The sequence below is a fragment of the Pelobates fuscus genome, chromosome 2 (assembly GCF_036172605.1).
Source record: "Pelobates fuscus isolate aPelFus1 chromosome 2, aPelFus1.pri, whole genome shotgun sequence".
In the NCBI taxonomy this organism is placed as follows: domain Eukaryota; kingdom Metazoa; phylum Chordata; class Amphibia; order Anura; family Pelobatidae; genus Pelobates; species Pelobates fuscus.
Window position 1 is genome coordinate 78,322,533 of NC_086318.1, and position 6,174 is coordinate 78,328,706.

The 6,174-nt window shown below is 34.9% G+C and overlaps 1 protein-coding gene across 4 annotated transcripts in view; it reads right to left on the bottom strand.

Annotated features, from left to right (window-relative positions):
• ZBTB38 (zinc finger and BTB domain containing 38) overlaps positions 1 to 5,867 on the bottom strand; it is a 51,854-nt gene extending 45,987 nt beyond the window's left edge. For all 4 annotated transcript variants that reach the window (XM_063442282.1, XM_063442280.1, XM_063442278.1 and 1 more), the window contains exon 1: positions 4,317 to 5,867. The gene's annotated coding sequence lies outside the window, so the exon portion shown is untranslated. The remainder of the gene's footprint in view (positions 1 to 4,316) is intronic.
• Between the last annotated feature and the right edge of the window lie 307 nt (positions 5,868 to 6,174).

Consider the following 6,174-nt stretch of genomic DNA (forward strand, 5'->3'; position numbering starts at 1 on the left):
TTTTACATTGCAGGATTAAGGGGACAGGCGCACAGCACCCAGACCATCTTAATTAGATGAAGTGGTCTGAGTGCCTATAGTGCCCCCTTAATTTGTCAAATTCATCAATCTTGATAACTTCAGCGAGGAATCTGTTTTGTCAATGGATTTTAGTTTAAGGTTGATTTTTTTTTTATATTTTTCTAAAGGAGGGGCCCACATTAATCTAATTAGTAATATAATACATATGAATATAATGTAATAAATACAATATAAAGGAAAACTAAAGTGACACTCCTCTGCACAAATGGACCAAACAAAAAAAAGCAAGCTAAAATGCTTTTGGTGTTTTGAGTGGTCTTTAGAGAGAAAAAAATATATATTTTTTTTATGTTCCTTTAAATTCTTTATAGATTTTATTTTATTTCCATGCCAGGCTGATCACATCAAGTACAGCATATAAATGAATTAACCGCTGCAATGCTGTACGCATGGAGATTGTGCACCTACAAAACGCTAAGCAATCATGCGCTCATATGCAATTTTTACATAGGTATCCAAGTGGGCACAAGGCATCATGGGACAACTAAGTCACTGGAATGAGGATTTCTATCTCTGGTAAGTGTTTTACTTACCCTTTGCTTTATTCACTCCAGTAAATGTTGCAGTAGTGTTTACTGAGATAAAGAATATAAGGAACTTATTCTTATTAAGAAGTGATGGTTTCTCTATTATAAAGTGATAGTTTCTATATTTATAAATCTACTATTATATAATATTTGTTAATGTGTTACTATCCAGTGAGTGCTAAGGCTCCCAATTTATTGTCAGCAAGTGTATTTGTGAAGCCAGAGAAGGCCCATGGTTACAGATCGAGAAATACGTTGATTTTAAAAAAATCATATAATGCTTCAAGAAGAGGCACTAGAAATCATGACTGCAGCACATATGAGGTCATTTCCTGTTTTCTTGCTGTCTCATAGTCCGTTCTCGGCTAACCATGCCTCAATGCCAACGTCATTGGATGTTAATGTACATAATCCAAAACCACAAAATTCCTAGACTTTATATCACGCCAGAAGATATATTACTTTTAGTAAGATTATGGAGTTGCTACAGCCAGTTTAGTTTTTTTTTTTTTTTTGTTACACATTGGTATCTATATATATTTATATTATATATGTAATATATTTGTCACAGAGATTTCAAAACTGACTGAGCAACATTGTAGCTGTAGACTGCCAGTCTATATACTTGACGATTATTGTAGAGCTTTTATAATTCTAAAATACTAAAACCAAAAAGATGCCAAACACAGATTACAGATTGACAGATTACAGCTCTGAAGTATGCATTTGTTATAAGTATACTTCACTAAAAAGAAATATGGACACCTTCATGATGGGAAACATTTACATGAAATCAGCACGATCGGAAAATCTTGAGCAAATAGCTTTTGTGTTAATCCAACACTACTTTATAATGTATGCTATGGTCAATTTAGGTGAACTGAGCATTATATATTAACAATGCGTCCAGTGTGCTATACAACAAAAATGCAATATTGAAATAAATGAGTTTTTTTTTAAATATACTTATCTAAAACAGCAAAGTGGTCACTGTAACAGTTGTGAAATATAAATAAAATCAGCATCTTCTGCAAACAGGTTTGGTGTTAATCACACTTGTACTTATACATCGTATACTTATAACAAAATAATGTATGCATGTATGTGTTGAAAAACATCCAGTCACCAGAAGGTAATAAACATTTATACAATTTTTTTTTATCATTTTGTTAAAGATTTTTTTTTGTTTTAGGTAATTCATTGGGGTTTATTTACTATGCAAAGAGTTTTAGAGAAACGAGAACCAGACTGCTATATTTAGGCAGAAATATACAAAATCCAAAAAAGTGAAATGGGATAATTTTAATTTGTGGTAATTTAACAAATCTGTTTTCAATTTTCTGCAATTTATGTTTAGTAAATATATTTTTGTGGTATATCAAGATGGCCGTTTGGATTTGAAACATATCCCTGTATTTTTAAAAAAAATGTTTTTAAATAAATGGTCTGTTTGGCACCACAGTAAAGCATCAAGTTACATGCGCTGCTTATTCTGATTTCTGAATGAAACCCGAATATTAAAAAGGCGGAACATATGATTCGGTACTGGTAATGCATGTCGCAATAAAATATTTGAAATTTCAGTAAAACACATCTTATGTGTATTTTATGCATTGACTATTTGATATATTTAAAAAATATCTAGAACTTTATTTATATAATAGTCATACAGTGAACTCATGTACGCGTTAATTAATACTGTGTAGTTCATGTTTTTTTGCAATACTTTGCGGAATATATATCTGTAAAAATCTAAACTATTAAAACGTGTTCAAATAAAAACTTGGTCATCTAATTTAAGCTATTCAAACAGCTAACAGAAACATACATTACAATTAACATTTAACAGTTAATTTAAAAGCGCCATGACGAAAACAGAACATTTACAAAGTAAACATTATGTCTGATCTTGAATCAGGATCTCCACTTTGCTCAACTAAGTGAAAGTACAAGCCACATGAATACAAAGAAATTGCTATTCTATCCCGCTTGTGTTTTCAAGCATCCATTTTGTGGCAGGTGTTGAATCAAAATGGCTGCAGATTCCCACCTCGCCCTTTACACTGCATGTACAACAAAAGAACGAAAGCAAGCAAGCACTTGTATGCCTCTACAGGCGTATCTGTTAGCCTGCTAGCTTAGGGGACAAATCGTACTATTTTGATAATAATCAATGTACTGTTAGCTCAATAATGCAAAACGCCTCTATTGAATACTGCAACCGATCTCTTCACTTGAGTAACACATATATACATTAATATTTCAATGTCTTTAAGTTGAACAAATACTTTAACTCTTTCGCTTCTTGGTTGTTCTGCAACAGAGCAGGATTTTGGAACTAAACGAGTTAAAAAACAAATTTGGCACTCTGCCTATAGTTAAGAGCAGCATACATATACATATAAATTAGGAATAAAAATATATATATATTCTTTAGCAGGACTGCTACACAGCACGCACCTCTTTCTGTTTACCAAGATATAAATATAATCATCTCTAATACCCAGAGGTAAAAAAGGCAAAATAAAATATAATAACATAGCTGCATGTTATGGAAACTCATTTGCTACTTGCCTGATGGAACATTTTCTAGAAATAATATTTTCTTCCCCAGTGTTAAAACCATTTAGCGAAAAAAAGAAAAAAAAAGATTCCGTTGCCACAGTAACAAGGCAAAGGCCCGGTCTAGAGAGATCATCACGAAGACAGAATCCCAATCTTTAAGCAGCTAGCTGTGCTGTGAACATCCAACTATGTAGGGAATGTTAAAAAAAGCGCTATTCTGAGTGGATTCTTAACACTTTTGGTTAACTTATATGAAGGAATCACAATTAACCCCTTGTTTGCCAAAGGGGCTCTTGTAGGCCAATGTCACTAAGCAGAGAGTAACGATTACATTTGTCAGTTGCAGAATCAGAACAGAACAGTCTGGGTTTTTTTTTTTGTTTGTGTAGAACTCCCGTATTCTATTTTAACTAACATTTAAGGCGGGAAACATTTTAGCGTTCCCCCTTGAAGCGGGTTAAGAGGTTAGGACCCAGTTGCATCTATGGTGGCTAACGCTCATGCCTAAGCGAACAATAGCGAATTAGCACTCTTGGTAACTGTAGCAACCTGGATAAGAAGGGGTTACTGTCAGAAGGCCTCACATATTTTTTAGTGACAATATGGTAGGGTTTAGCTTATGCATTTATTTCACACGTACAAATAAGCAGCCTTTCCATTTATTAATATTTATTATATTTTATATACTTCAAATATAATATCTGATTCATCATGACTTTCCTTTTTTCTGCAAGCAACACTGCAGTCACATTACCATCCTGAAAGCAGCGAACAGTTAATATGTCTAAAATACCATCCGCCATACTGTGCAATGTACCTTTCGTACAGAAATGAATCTCATACACAAAAGCAACAGATGCGATATGTTTGGGCCACAAATATATTTTTTTTGTTTCATATGTGAAGAAGAAAAAAGGCATCGCCTTCAATTAAATCCGTGCCCTTTACAGATGAATCATCATGCAGTCAATTAAATCGCTTATATTCCAATTTCCAATACTCACATATGGTCAGTTCAAAATGGTAAAAAAAGAAAATTCCCCCTATACTCTACGTAAGGTATGTATTTTGGGGTGTGTCGCAAGGTATGTAGTTTGCGCTGTGTATAACGGACAATGATAACAACATGCACGTTTAACCTACCTGTACGAACCATATAAGGAAGTATTAAGACAGAATATACATTCACTCTTCCTGCGTATTGCGCAGTCATGAAGAAAAAAAAAGCTTTTAATTCGGTGTTCGCTTCATGGTTCTGAAGAGCTGTCGGTAAAATCAGCTGAAAAGCAGATCGGATTGATGGTATTCATAAGAAATGGATTTGCCATCAGGGAACGGATTGTCGAAAGGAGAATATTCCATTTCCTGGTTTTCTTCATGCTGTATTTCAGAGATCTGCTGCTTTATATACAGGGTAGTAAAAACTGACCGGCTAAAAGGGCCACTTGTCATATCCCCCGGGAGTCCGACCTTTAGCTCACAACTTCTGCATACACGAGCCAGTCTACAGAGCTACGCAAGAGTTAAAAATAGATTTCTTTTTTTCCGTCCCTCCTACCTGCATGGCAAGCATATTAGTTTTCAAGCGCTTTAATTTGATATTCACATTAATTAACAATACAGCATACATTATTTAGTTGGGTAAATACAGACAGGATTGAAAGCAAGATTAATACTGTCTGGTTTCAAGTTTGCACTGATGCAGTCTATCGCTTGTTTTTATTTTTTGGCATATTTTTTTTTGTACAGATGTGTTTTTGCATAAGATGACGATGGAAAATCAAGCTCTAAAATGATGATGCAATATTTAGATATGAAATTGGAAGGCAGGAGGTGTTAGCTGTTATGTCAGGCACCGTATTTACATACTGTCAGTAGGAACACTCTGTGGTGTCTAATGGATGCGTAGCTTAGCGTTCAAAAAAGAAAGCATTAATCTTTCCTGACAAATCAAGCTTGCACAAGATACATCCTGCATCATCGTTTAAAAAGGAGGAAGGGTAGAGCCAGCTCACCTTATACGCAGTATACAACTAACACTGTAAGTGACGTGCGTTATACAAAATACCTTGAATCAGCCCGGGATGCAGCAGAAGCAAATTATGTTAAATAAAAAAAAATGGCAGTGAATAGACGTGCCTTTAAAAAAACAAAACAAAAAAAAAACCAACAAAAAACTGCCTGCTCAAAAATAATATATGACGGAATTCTCAAAAATAATGATGTCGCTTCTTATTTCTGTGAACAAGACCAGACAGAGAAGCACAGATATTGCTGCACGCCATCCTTCCTTCATCTGCGTAAAGCTTATATATTAAACATTGCTTTCTGCTAAGGGAGATGTCCTCTTCAGTCTGAGATTACAACATGGCCCTGCAGTCAGCTGTGTTCACTGCCGGCTTGTTTTAGAATTCTGCAGTCGAAGTTTTTATTAAACGCAGGATCCGTTCTACAGTTTGCAAGCCACAAGAGCGGAGATCGAGTCATCTGACCGGCTAATTGTATTTAGGCAACACCCTACTTACCACAGGCTCTGCAAATGCTAAATATATCAGCATTACAGCTGCTCAGTCGCACAGGAAAATACGTACTAAAGAAATGTTATTTCCTCCAAAGATAATAACGTGAATCGTTCAGATTCTGATTGTTTATGGAGAGATGCAGTGCCGTTTCTAGTTGCATAAGCAGAGAACACTGACCTACATAACACTAACAAGTCATAGCAGCATATTTATTAATCTATCCTCACCTACAGACCCAGGAGTAGGTTAACTGTCTGACTGCCTGCACTGCAACGTGCACAGCAATTTTAGGATGATTCACTCCAGGGTAAACAAGAAAAGAGGTTTCATTATACCCACTATAAAGAAGCATTGTTCTTAAATGCTTGAGCCGTAAAAGAAAAACTACTTCTATGTTTGATTTTTTTTTTTCTTCTTTATACCGAATAATCAAGAGCACTTGTATGGAGCAATAGGAGGAGATATGTGGAGAATTTATT